The 13,380-nt window shown below is 42.0% G+C and overlaps 1 pseudogene; it reads right to left on the bottom strand.

Moving 5' to 3' along the window:
- Positions 1-7,601: 7,601 nt before the first annotated feature.
- LOC138161516 (olfactory receptor 13H1-like) lies at positions 7,602-8,578 on the bottom strand (annotated as a pseudogene).
- Between the last annotated feature and the right edge of the window lie 4,802 nt (positions 8,579-13,380).

The following is a 13,380-nucleotide window of genomic DNA, read 5'->3' as shown; positions in this document are numbered from 1 at the left end:
CTTTGATAGGCAGTGTTCCTCTACTGTTGAACTCAGAGTCACTAAGATTGTGTTCTGATCTTTCCTCTGACTCACTAGTCGTACAAATAGGAAAATCATCAGCCTCTGGGAAGCTCAGCTTTCTCCTGGGTAAAGTAGCAATGACAATATCTCAAACACTTGCTTCATAGGGTTGTTTTGAGAAAGATCAAGGAAATATTCATGTGACTGGAACATGGCTTTCAGCTTGGCCACTGCCTTGCTGTGTGGCCACACTCTGGGCCTCTGCTTTTCTTTCTTTATGAGGGGAGGTCAGAACAAAATATTACGTGAGAGTCATACCAGAGGTAAGCTTATTCATAATCTGCACTCTCTATTTTCTGCTCACTTCGATTTTCTGGCATTCTGGGTTTTAAATGCCCTCCCAGCTAGGAGATGCTTTCTAACCTCTGATTCTGGCTACCTTTGTGACCTTGGGTAAGTCATTAAACTTAACTGGCCCTCAGTTTCCTTATGTGGAAAGTGAGTTTGCAAGATGGACTCTGAAATTTGTCTCAGCTTCTCTTCTCAGCACCCTTCCCCCTGCCACCCACCCAGCTCTGCCCTACTTTTTCTAATCATTTGAAACTCAAATTCAAGAGTTTGTATTATAATAATTTATGTTCTAAAGTCACTTCCACCTTGGATGTTTTATTCTTTTATGGAGAAGTTGCCTTCAGAGAATGTCTGGTTCTTAGACTATTTCATAACTTCTTCTCATATATTTTTACTGCACCCTCTACCTTGCTTGCCTCTTCCCCCCCTACCCCTCCCTCCACCCCCTCTCCCCCCCCCGGATTCTCTCTCCATTACACACATGGAGATAGAAGGAAGAGGGATACTGGAAGCTGGCCCTGTTTCCCTATCTCCCTCTCCCCTCCACAGTTTCTACCCCTGCCCAGGCCCCCATGACAACACACCTAGGAAAGAACGTCTTCTCCAAGGATGTCCAGGCCATCTCTCTCAGATGCATAATTAGGGCTTCCGGGATGTGTCAGGAATCAGTGGAACTGTCTGTGAAATTGAGGAAGCTCCTGAAATTCTACCTTTAGACAGATTTCCAAGGCAGATCTTTCTCTCTTTCTCTCCATCTTCTCCCTGCTGACTGACTCAGTTATATGGGATTGTCTTTGTAATTCAGGACTGGTTTTTGGACTGAGCCAAAGTGAAAGAGAATGATTGGGGAAGGTGATAAAATTGGTCTTCTCTGCCCTTCTTCATTGCCCCTGAGGGCAGAAGGAGGGACCTCAGAGGGACTGAGCACTCATTAAAAGGAAAAGTTCTGAGAGTGGCTTGGGAATCAGAAGCAAACTTTCTGACTCCTTAGTGTTGAGTGGAAAAAAATGTGCAAACGTAATAGTTCAATTAACTCAGAAAACAAGTGATTAAGATGTGGGGGCAGCTAAGCTGGAAGAAATAGAAACCACATCAAGAAAGATTTCAGTCAGTGTTGGTTTGTGCCACAGGACTAAGCATTGAGGTTACAGATGAGGGCAAAAGAAAATCCCTGCTCCCAGGAAGCTTCTGGTTTAATGGGGCAAGACAACAAGCAAATAGGGCGTATGGACAAGTGATAGGCAGGCTACATTGGAAATAATCAGCAGAACACTCAAATGAAAGGGGATCAATAAAGGTTTCCTGTAGGAGGCCAAGTTTCATTTTTTTTCTGTGTTATCATTGAGTAATAGACAACAAAATGACTAAACGGGCATAAGTTTAATGACAAATACTTAAATACTACAAACTAGACCCAGGAAGGGCAGGCTCTTAGAAAACTTGGCCAGTCATTTGTCCTCGACATTTTCTCCTTTTCTTCCTTCCCCACTTTTTATATTTCTTGTTACTCATTGAGTTAATTCTTTTCTGTTTATTCTGTTCCAAGTTGGGGGTCATTTAGTTCTTTGGCACAGTTCTCTTCTCTCTTTTCTAGCATAATACATTCTCCCTCCCTTCTTTCTTCCCTGACTATTCTGCTCTGTGGCCCCCAATATTCTTAGAGTCCTTGTGTCCATGGAACTGATTTTTTTCCTCTGAAACTCTGGTTGGAATTAATGTGGGATTATCCTTTTCTTCAGGGTTTGTCCCTTAAGTGTTTCTCTGTCCAAACCATTTCTTCATAACATGAGGTTTTTCTTTGGTGTTCCCATGTCAGGAGTCCCAGGGGCTGTGTAGGGGCCTGCCTAGTGCTTGGAGGAGACTCTCCTCTTGGAGGCCCAGCTCCTGTAGGTAGGCCCTGCTCATTTTGGCATGTGGTGGCCGTCCCCGCCTCCTGCAGGAATGTTCTGCCTCGTTTCCTGCTGTGGTTCCGGTCCGGGCTGTTTGCATGCTGAGCTGAATGCTGTTGGCTGCGTCTTTTCTGCTGTGGCCAGGGTCGTAGCCTGACCTGCCGATGAGGCCTTTTTGTCTCATGCAGCTGCTCCGATTCTGGGGTCGTGCCCTCCGCTGACTCTGGCCTTTCCTTCTGTGGGGCCTCCTCCTGTCCCACCAAGCTCTGCCTAGAGAATTTCTCCTCCTGCTTTGTTCTAGAGCTGCCCCTACTCTAGGTTCTTGCCATGGGGCCCTGGGGCTACTTCCAAGCTGGGCTTTCTCCAGGGTGGCAGGACTGCCCCTTTGCTACGATCCCTTGGTGCCCCTCTCCTGCTGCTGGGTGGGCACTTTATGGAAAGTCTTCCACCTTCCCTGTCTGTATTCAGGTTTCAGCAGGATTCCAGCAGTCTTCCTGTGCAGTCCTGAATTGAGTGGGTGGATTATCTCTTCTTCTAATCGATGCATTTTGAAAACTTTCTGGGATGTTTGTGGGCATTCTGGCCTCCTAGCTCCTAACATGTCATCATCTTTCCCCAACTCCCAGCTTGGCTGTGTAGTTCATAATAATTAATTTTTTACAGTATGCAGAATGCAGGGACAGATCGGAAAGTGTTTGGTGAATGTGTGAAGAGAGTGAAGCCATAGACGGCTCTGAGTTTTTAAGCGGGGCTGATAATTAGAAGGGCAGTGTTTTGTTTTGTTTTAATCAAACCTCATTTGTATGCAGCCAATGTTCATTGAAGATACCTGAAGGAACCATTTCCTTATATATGGGCCCCATGTTGTAGAATGCAACCCTAAGCAAAGAAGGGTCAAGAGCTGAGTGCCTAGAGTCTGAACATTCTGAGTGTCAAGCCCAACATGAAACCCTAAGACTATGGACCATGGGTAGCTTTATATTGTTGTGAATTTCTCATCAGATAACAGAGGTAGTTAGGTATTGTAGTGAATAGAGCCTAGATGTAGAGTCAGGAAGACTTTAGATCAAATGGCAATTGTTGACCTTCTAAGGGTCTTTCCAATACTAAAGATATGATCTTATAGCCATTGAATATAAACAAATATATAATGGCCATCCCCTTATTAGGAATACTACAGAACATATTCTTGACAGAAGGCAGCCATATAGTGCAGTGGTTAGTGTGCTGGGCCTGGAGTCAGAAAGGCCTAAGTTCAAATCCATCCTTAGATACTGCCTTGGGACTCTAGGCCCATCACTTAATAATTGTCTGCCTCAGTTTCCTCATCTTTAAATTTGAGATAATAGACCCTATCTACAAAAGTTGTTTAGAGGATAAATGAGATAATATTTGCATACCTTAAAATACTACATAAGTGCTAGATATTATTGTTGTTATTAGCAATATATTGGGGAATAAGACGTATTTGCTAAAGAAGCTTCAGAGCCACCTACCTTGCAAAGCATTCCCTACTGATGCTTTGTTTGTTCCTTGTCACTGGACACAGATTAGCATCCAATTTACATTTTAATTATCATATATAATACACACACATTTCTGTATTGTATACAAATATATTCATGCTCAAAATGCTGAGTGGTTGCCTTAGTTCATAGTAGGGGAGGTCTAGCAAAAGTTCTAGAAATGAAGAATATTTATCAGGGAATCATCAGGAGCCATGATGTTATACTGTCTGTCATCGCCATGGACCCCAGATCATCTGAACTCGTTCAGAACATGGGATTCAGGGACTGGTTTGAGTAATTAGGCAAGGACAAAAAATAGGGGGGAAAGGGCAGGAAATTGAGAAGGAGCACAGGAAGTAAGAGAAGACAAGAAATGAGCAAGAATGAGTCATTGGGCAGGGGGAAAAAAGAAATTAGAAGGCAAGGATATGATATAGGCAGAGGAAAACAGGAATTTGGCAGGATAGGACCATGTATGTAGTAAAGACCAATGATTAGCAGGACTCAGATGCTCAACTTCCCTTCCTCAGCCTCAAGGTGAGGGGGAAAAAGTGAATCAATGGAGAAAGAAAGTGAGGAAAAAATAGAACAAGTTGACAAGACTTTGGGCCACTGTTGACTTGTGACCCTGTCTCTCTTCGGCTAATGTGGCTACAGAATTGTAGACTTCAAATATCTTTTTCCTCACCTACAAAGAGGGGTTAGCTTAGGAGGACTTAACTATGAGAGGAGAAGACAGGAAGTAGACAGAGGAAGGCAAGATATTAGCAGATAAGACAGGAAGCAAATTACAGAGAACTGGAAATGGACAATGCAGAGCCATATGTGTTCACTTACCTGACCAGGCAAGTCAGGAAGTGAGTGTGAGACCATAGGAAGTGAGCCAATTGAAAAAGGAGGTGGCTGGAGGAGAGGAATGAAGTGATGAGGAGGAGCTGAAGTTCAACCTTATTGGTAGTACCTGGGGGAAAGCACGAATTTGAATCCCTATTTCCCTTGGCTAAATGAAAATTTGGACCTGGCAACCACAAGCCCCTTCCTCTTCCCTCCTTTCCTTGTAGTTCCACTTCACTTAACCTGGGAAATGGGAAATTCCTACTGTCACAAAACTTTTTGGGTTAGATTGGATGAAAATCCTAGAAAGACATGAGTCTGGAAATCTGCAGCGACTCCTTTAACTACCCATGATAATCTTCCCTTAATATTCCTGGTACCTTCAATGCTGAAGGTTTCTTCTGTGTGGGGCATTATGGGGGAGACATATGGTGATCAGAATATGGCATAGATTCTGTAGTTGGACACAGACTCTGTGAGCTGAAAGGGGGAGGCCTTTTCATTTTCTGAGAAGTACTATTGGCCCACAAAGCTGAAAGAAGAAAGTCAAGCCTGAACCAGTGCTGGAATTGTCTATGCATGTGTTTGGTCATTTGTCTGAAAGAATCTTTCTTTCTCTGAGAATCAGAGCACATATCCAGGTCTTTTTTGCATGTTGGGCATGCAAGTCTACTTTGAAACTTAATAGGGCATCTTGGTTCCTTGCTAGTTCATCTTTACTTCATTTGACAAGGACAGTTGAGAATTCCAATTTTTAAGAAATCATGCTCATTCATTAGATAAAGACTGCGTAATCTACTGATCATTTTGTTAATGGCAAGAAGTTAAGAAAGACAGCAGATATGTTGAATGGCACCATCAAGACCCCAAGTACCAAGAAATCAAACCAAATGTCATATTATAGTATAAAGGTGAAGCCCTACACATGGAATATGAAATCAACTTCATAAGTAAAGAAGCAGAGAGTTCTGTAGATAATGCTTAGATAATAGTTAAGGTGAAAAACAAATGGGGCATTAGTGAAAATCTCCAAATGAGTTCATGTAGGTGATGTGGTGATGTGTCCAAGAGAGGGCACACAGAAAGGTGTGGGTTTTAATGACCTTGGCATATGAATATCAGTGAGAGTAACTGGAGATGGGCATCCTATGGAAGAGTAGACTGCATGGGAATGTGTTGGCCATCTTCACTTATGTGATGGGTTATCAAGTGGGCGAAGGCTTACACTTTATCTGTTTGACCCCAGAAAGCAGAACTAGGAACATGGGAGGAAATTGTAGAAAATTAGATTTAGGTTTAATGTATCAAAAAAAGAACCCAAAGCTCATTTCTGCTGATTAGGAGTGGAATGGGCTACCTCCACATACAGTGATTTTTAATCATTCTAGGTTTCTTTTTTATGTTTTATTTATTTTGTTTTTAATTTGTGGAATGAAACAAGCATTTCCATAACATAGTATAATAATAATAATAATAATAATAATAATAATAAAAGATTGGATGACCTTGTTGGAGACTTTTATATTTAAAATTGTACTTTATTGATTTGTTTATAATTCTTATATTGTTAGAGTTCCTTTTCTAGGTGAGCAGGTCCTTTCCAGAGATGCCTTCCAACTTAAAGCTATCTGATTCTGAAGCTGTTTCTCTGCCTTAAAATTGATCATTTTCTTATATGACATGAACAGAAACTCTCAGCTCCTAGATAATAAAGTGGAGAAAAACCTTTGAAATGATCTACTCTATCCCTCCCATTTTGTCGGTGAGAAAACTGAAGCCCATAGACATGAAGTGTTTTACTTGGGGTAACCCAACCAATTGGAGGCTGAGAAACATGAAGCCTGTGCTCACACAGATAATATGTTCCAGAGCTGGGACTCAAAACTATTCTCCCAACTTCAGTCCTTATCTCTCACAATTGAAAGAAATTAAAAGTGAATTCAGAAGCAAAAAGTATGCATCACAAAGGGCATACTCAAGGCTTTTTGGAAGAAGCAATTGCATCTAGTTTTTAATTCAAATATATTGAACACTTATTCTTTACTCAGAACTTTTCTGGGGGAAAAAGAATGGAATGGGATTGAGAGAGGAGAAAACACAATCCCTACCCTCTAGGAGCCTGCAGAATTATTAGTCACACAACTCACACATATAAAAGAGCGACAGCAGCATATGAGAAAATGTACATGTTGAGAGGAGGAGAGATCATGTATGCTGGAGTGGTTGGGGAATGCCTTCATGGATCAGGGGAGAATTGAGCTGGATCTTGAAAGATAAATGGGAGACAGACAGTCCCTATTTCTCAATGACCACGGATAGAACATCTACATCAATGATACTCTGTGTTTGCCCTTGAAAATTCTAGGCCATTCTTTGGACACCTCCATATTCCTCTCCCTTTACAAGAAGACCTTATTGAAGTGAACGATGCCCACCATGTGATCAGAAGATGCCTCATCCATCTCATCCTTCTAGTTCAAAATGGACATGGAATGGAAGGATATTGTCTAAAGGAAGTCTTCTGTCTTCTGCAGTTTTCAGATGACACACTCCAAGTATGGTGTTCAGTTCTGAACACTTTTTAGAAAGCAAATTGACAAATAGAGGGGTGAGGAGACTAACTACTATGTCATGGGGCATACTTCTGTGCGCTTCAACTGATATGATGATGCAAGGGAAGGAAGCTGGAAGAGATATGTTTTGTGTCTGAATGTTTCTCCTAGGAACCTGCATGCTGTGATAGCATTTGGAACCTCTGTGGTAGCTTGGGAGTTTGCCTTTAAGTACATGTGATAACAAGTCCTTTCTTAGATTGCTAATGCTCCATCTCTTAGAATGCAACTGTACATGACTTCACTTAGTTGAAATGTTTCTGAAAATCCCAGAGAACAACTTTGGAGCCTGAAGGCATTTGTGTAAAACAATAGATGATTAAGAACCAAACTCTCTGTTTCACCAGTTATATTTAATCAACAGTCAGACCCTCACCTTTGAGCTACAGAAGAAGGATTTCTTCTTAGGGAGCATTCTTCTCCCCGCATAATTTCTGTAAGGCCCCCTTCACATCCTTGTTCCGAAGGCTGTAGATAAGGGGGTTGAGCATGGGTGTCACAACACCATAGAGCATGGAGATGATTTTGTCCCGGTCCCTGCTGGCCTTGTCTTGGGGCATCATGTACATGGAGATTGCTGTGCCATAGAAGATAACTACCACAGTGAGGTGGGAGCTACATGTGGAAAAAGCCTTCTTTCGACCCTTAGTTGAGTTCATCTTCAGCACAGCCCTGAGGATGCGTCCATAGGAGGCAAGGATGAAAACAAAGGGTACTAGAAGGGTGAGGAAACTGGAGGCCATCATAAAATATTCATTGTATCTCAGATCATTACAAGCAATTTTGATGACAGCCAAGAGCTCACAGGAGAAGTGGTTGATGATGTGCTGGCCACAGAACTCTAGTGGTGTGGTCAGAGTTGGGATTACAGTGAAGAGAAAGGCTGAGACCCAGGACCCTACTGAAAGCTGGACACAGAGCTGGGGACCCATCCTCACTGAGTAGCGTAAAGGGTCACCAATAGCTATGCAACGGTCATAGGCCATGACAGCCAGCAGGAGACATTCCACAACCCCCAAATAGAGGCCAGCACACATCTGTGCCAAGCACTGACCCAGGGAAATGATGGGAATTCTAACTAAACAGTTAATGATCATCTGAGGAACGCTAGCTGAAGTGTAGCAGATGTCCAGGAAGGACAGATTGCTGAGGAAAAAATACATGGGTGTGTGGAGCCGGGAATCATAGTGGATCAACAAGAGAATAAGGACATTCCCCAATAAGGTGACAAGATAGGACATCAAGAGCAGGCAGAAGAAGATGACCTGAGCCTTGGGGTACTCTGACAGCCCAAGCAGAATGAAATAGGTCACGGCTGTATTATTTCGTCCATCCATAGCCTTCCTTCTCTATCTGCATCACCAAAGCAGGAGAAACACATGGGGTGACAATGTGGTCATGACCAACATTTTATATTTTTTATGTCAGACCTGTTTGCAATGGTTTGCATTTCACTTCTCTAGTGCCAAATAGCTATGGTTTTAAGAAATATGCCATGCATTATGTCTTCACTAGTTGTGATGAACAGATCAATTCATCACTTTCTGATGGGGACCCTCTCTGCACTTCACCAAGCTGGTCCTGAGATAATAGATCCCTGCTCCATTGCTGGGCATCTACTTGTTAGAACCTGCCAGGATACCATGGGCCATGGTGCACAGTAACCCCTTTGAAATGATGAGGTCTTCATGTATTATTAAAGGAGGTATCAGGATGTAGCAGAAATGGCCCTGGGGCCATGGTGATAGAGCACCTGTTTGCAAATCTGACCTTTGAAAATGAAGCACATCAGTCAGTGATCATCTGTCAAGTGCCTACAATGTACCAGGTTTGCTAGGTTCTGAGACACACAACAGCAATGAAACACTTCCTTATTATTTTATCTAGGGCAGACAAATCTTGGCTGACTGTGTGATCTTGGACAAGTGACTTAACCACCTCACCCCCACCAGTAGCCTCAGTTTTCTTACCTACAAAATAAAGAGGTTGGGTTACATATTCTCTGATGTCCCTAGCAGCTCTAAATGTATGATTCTATGAATTTAGTGGAGACAAAAAATTATAAGGCAATGGGAACAGCTGATTTTGAAAGCAAGTCTTTACAATGACAATGAGCTAAGAGACGTCAGGGTATTACGGGAAGGGTACTAAACTAGAAGTCAGGAAGCTCAGATTCTAATTCCTGGTCTTTCACTGATTTATGTATGGTATGGGCTTGGCTAAAGCACTTTCTCTTTCTTGGCTGGGGTTTGAATCAATTATCTCTTTAGTTCTGATACTCTATTAGTTAAATAATCTTATTTGAACCTCACTGAAGCAGCTGGTGGTTCAGTGGATAGAACACTGAACCTGGAGTAAAGAAGACCTGAATTCAAGTCCACCCTCAGATACTTCCTGGCTATGTGACCCTGGGCAAGTTACTTAACTTCTATTTGCCTGACAAAAGAGTATCCACAAAAGGCAATCCACTGGAGAAGGAAATGGCCAACCACTCTTTGCCAAGAAAACCCTATGGGTAAATCTGTGGGATTACAAAGAGTTAGACAAGTACTCTTAAACTAAACCAGTATCGGGAGGTAGGAGGGGAGGGGCGGGTTGGAATGGCCAGCGAATCTGGCTTGAAAGACATTCATCTATTTTCAGACACTATTCTGTATTGACTGGGTGATGTCAGTCTATTTGCTTTATATCTCTGGCTCCCAGTTTTCTGATCTTTAAGGCCAATTATTTGATTCCTATGATATCTAAAGTCTTTTCTAATACTAGCATTCTGTGAAATAGAGTGATTAGATTTGGAGTAGAGTTGGGTTCAAGGTCCAGTTCTCCCATTAATAACTGTGACTTGGGCAAATCTCTGTTCCTTTCCAAGGCATAATCTCCTCATCTGTGAAATGGCAATATTGCATTATATTCCTTAAACATAGATTCTGAAGAAAGCAAGTTGTAGCCTTTAAAAAGTACAGAAAACAAGATATTTTTACTGGGCCACATTGCCCTCAGATTAGAAGCAAGGACAGTATTCCTCAGCCTAGGGTCCAGCCCCAAGAGGCCAGTGGTTGTCCCTACCCTAAATATCTTATGAAGTTATCAGAGGTGCTTCGAAAAATCGAAGACTTGGAGGTTTGCAGCTGACTGGTGTTTGTCCAAAGGTATTGGCATAGAAAAGAAATGCAAAGGAAGTAGGTCACTTACTGGCCAGCAGATTGTTCCTGATGGTTCAGTTTTCATTTCTGAAAACCAAAAGCCATTGTCTGGATGCCATATCTTTGTTTAGCAGTCTATCTTTTGTTTAACTGTCATCATCATTGGGAATATGCACATTTCTGGATAGAGTAGCCGTTCTCTTAGACCACTGAAAAGAGAGAGAGGAAAAAAAAAACATTACCAAAGGAGAAATTCAGAAAGTTTGCCACAGTAAACCCCTGTGATCCCTCCACCTGAAGATATATTTTCAAGGACAGGATGGGAGAAGTCTGACTAGGGAGCCTGGCTCATGATATTTGATTTGTTGGTTGAATTCTTTGATGCATCTACTGCTGTTATCTGGAATTTGGAGAAGGGATGGCAGTCCACCAGGGAGCCTTCGGGTTGGATGGGAGTTTCACGGTTGGAAAAGGGGAGGGAACATGTTTCAGGCAGTTCAGGGGATGGAGGCTATTATTGTTCTTGCTCTTGTTTCCAGAGATGATCTCATAGCATCAAAGATTAGAGGACCACAGTCAGAGCTGGAAAAGATGTTATAGATGATCTAGTCTATCTCCTTCATTTTATAGATAAAGAGACTGAGGTCCAGGATTGGGAAGTGATGTATCCAAGGTCATATAGTTAAGTGGAAAATGATGGGTTCAGATCTGATTCTTTTACCACAAAGCTGGACCCCTTTCCAGTGTACCATGCCCTGCGCGAGAAAGAGAAGCATAAATTGGAAGTTTTACCTTATAAAAAGAGAAATATTTCATTTTTCTGATGCATTTGTAAAGAACTTTAAAGGTCACATATTCCAAATTTCTACCCATGGTGTATTGGTCATGCCTACATCATTGTCCAGCAGCTTCTTGGAAAACTCTCATGTTGGAATTTTCACTTCCTTGTGAGGCAGCCTACTTGAGAATCCATTTTTCTATTGAGCCAGTATTTTTTTTTTTTTTGGCCATAATTGCTCTACTCAAATCTGTGCAGTCCTTGAGATCTGGAAGGGAATTTAGGGGAAACTGGAATCTAAAGAATTCTGACTACTTGCCAAAAGTCCCCAAGCTAAGAGCTTCTTCCCTTCATGCTAAATATGCCCTGGTTTAGAGTTCCCTCTTCGTCTTGACCACCCTCCTTTCAATGTACCACTTCTTCTCCATGTCCATATTATATGGAGGAAAAGCGGTCACAGTCACCAAACAGTTTTATGGATGTCATAAAATGATCTGATTCAGTCAGATAAATAATTCCATGAGGCACAGAGTAAGAGGAGTATTACAGTAACACTGTTGAACCAAACCAGCCAACCTATTCAGTAATCATCTTCAGTCTAGCAACTTCATGTGTTCAAACTTTCTGTTGGATCGGGAAGTTTTAGGCTGATGTCAAAAAGAGAAAGCAGTTGAATATAGTCCTATAGCCTCAGTGATACTATCTCTGAAAGGCAGAGTCATCTGGTGTGCTCGACTATTAGATTTGGTGTTAGGCAAATGTGTGTTTCAATCTTGCCTCTGACTCTTACTGGATGCATACTCAAAAGAAATAACTTAGGATCCTTGGCCTCAGTTTCTTCCTTTGTAAAACTGAATAATAATAATATTTGTAGGACTTACCACATAGAGTCATTGTGAGGCCATGATTTCCAGCTTCCTGGATGTGGGCTCAGTTTATCTGATCCATATCTTTGGGCTTTTGTTTTAGTTTATCTGAGAGGAGGGAGTTGGGTTAATCATTCCCAAAATTCCTTCTCAGTGGTGACTTGTAGCTTTAACTTTCAGGTCCATTCCAGTTCTGACACTTCTGCCATACCATCTCATCCCCGATAAATTCTTCCTGTGTTACCTTGAGGAGTAACTTAATCTCTCTGGGTCTCAGTTTTCATTTCTGTAAAATGATGGCATTCTAGATTTGTGTTTCTCCAATTCAATGTTCTAATAGTCCTCCAAGCTCTAACATTCTATGTTCAAAAATCATTCGACCCTGCTTTCCTGGGTTCTAACCTTTGAAATATCAACCACTTGACCACTGGAGAAAGAGCTCCCTCTCTCCCCATGCTATGGCTATAGCAATAGCTCTTGGTTTGGTTCATAGATACTTTTGCTCATACTTTCACTTCTCTTCATGCCCATCACCTCTAGGCTGTCCCTCCTTACTCTATTACGTACCCAATTGTACAAGGGGAGGGAGACAAGAGAAAGGATGAGACAGATTTGAAGCTGTCCCTACTTCCAAATCCTCTTGCCTTCCACAGTTCTATTCAATCAGTTGGGCCTCCAGGAAGACATAGTTAAAACAAACATTCTCTGAGGATGTACAGCTCATCTCCCCCAGGCACATCATGAGTGGTTTTAGGGAGATATCAGGAATCAATGGGTTCAATCTTCCAAGGGTAAAGAAGTTTGTGAAGATGGGTCTTGGCACCACTCTCCAAAGTCTTTAAAGCTCTGCCTCTTTTTTCTTTTGTCTCTAGCCTCTGCGTTCTACTCTCAGGCACAGTCATAGGGAATCCATTTGTAAATTTGTAAAAAGTGGCTGACATTTGGACTGAGCCGAAGTAAAAAGAGATATAACTGAGGAAGGAGATAAAATGAGCCTTCCTTTCTCCTTCTTACTGCCTTCAGGAGGTTTAGCAGGGGACCCCAGAGGGACCAAGTACTCATTAAATTCCAAAGTGCTGAGAGTGACTTGGGAATCTGGAGTTAACTTTTGGACTCACTTGTAGTCATTAGAGAAGATGTTTGTGAAGATGTAGTTTTTGGATCCAGTCAGAAAACAAGTGATTTAGCTGCTGGAAAATTACCCTGTGATAGCCGGTGTGGAAGAGAGAAGGAGCACATCATACAGGAACATTTATATTTTTTAGTTTAATTACAATCATAGAACACTTAATGGTAGATTTGGAAAGGTCCTGAAATTATAGAATGTCAGAGCTGGGAGAGTCCTTAGGACAGGGAATGTCAGAGCTGGGAAGGGCCTTACAACAGGGAATGTCAG

The sequence above is a fragment of the Petaurus breviceps genome, unplaced genomic scaffold (assembly GCF_028583685.1).
Source record: "Petaurus breviceps papuanus isolate PSGF00001 unplaced genomic scaffold, PetGlider_PUasm1.0 185, whole genome shotgun sequence".
NCBI classification, from domain to species: Eukaryota; Metazoa; Chordata; class Mammalia; order Diprotodontia; family Petauridae; genus Petaurus; species Petaurus breviceps.
This window is presented reverse-complemented; position numbering and strand designations above follow the sequence as displayed.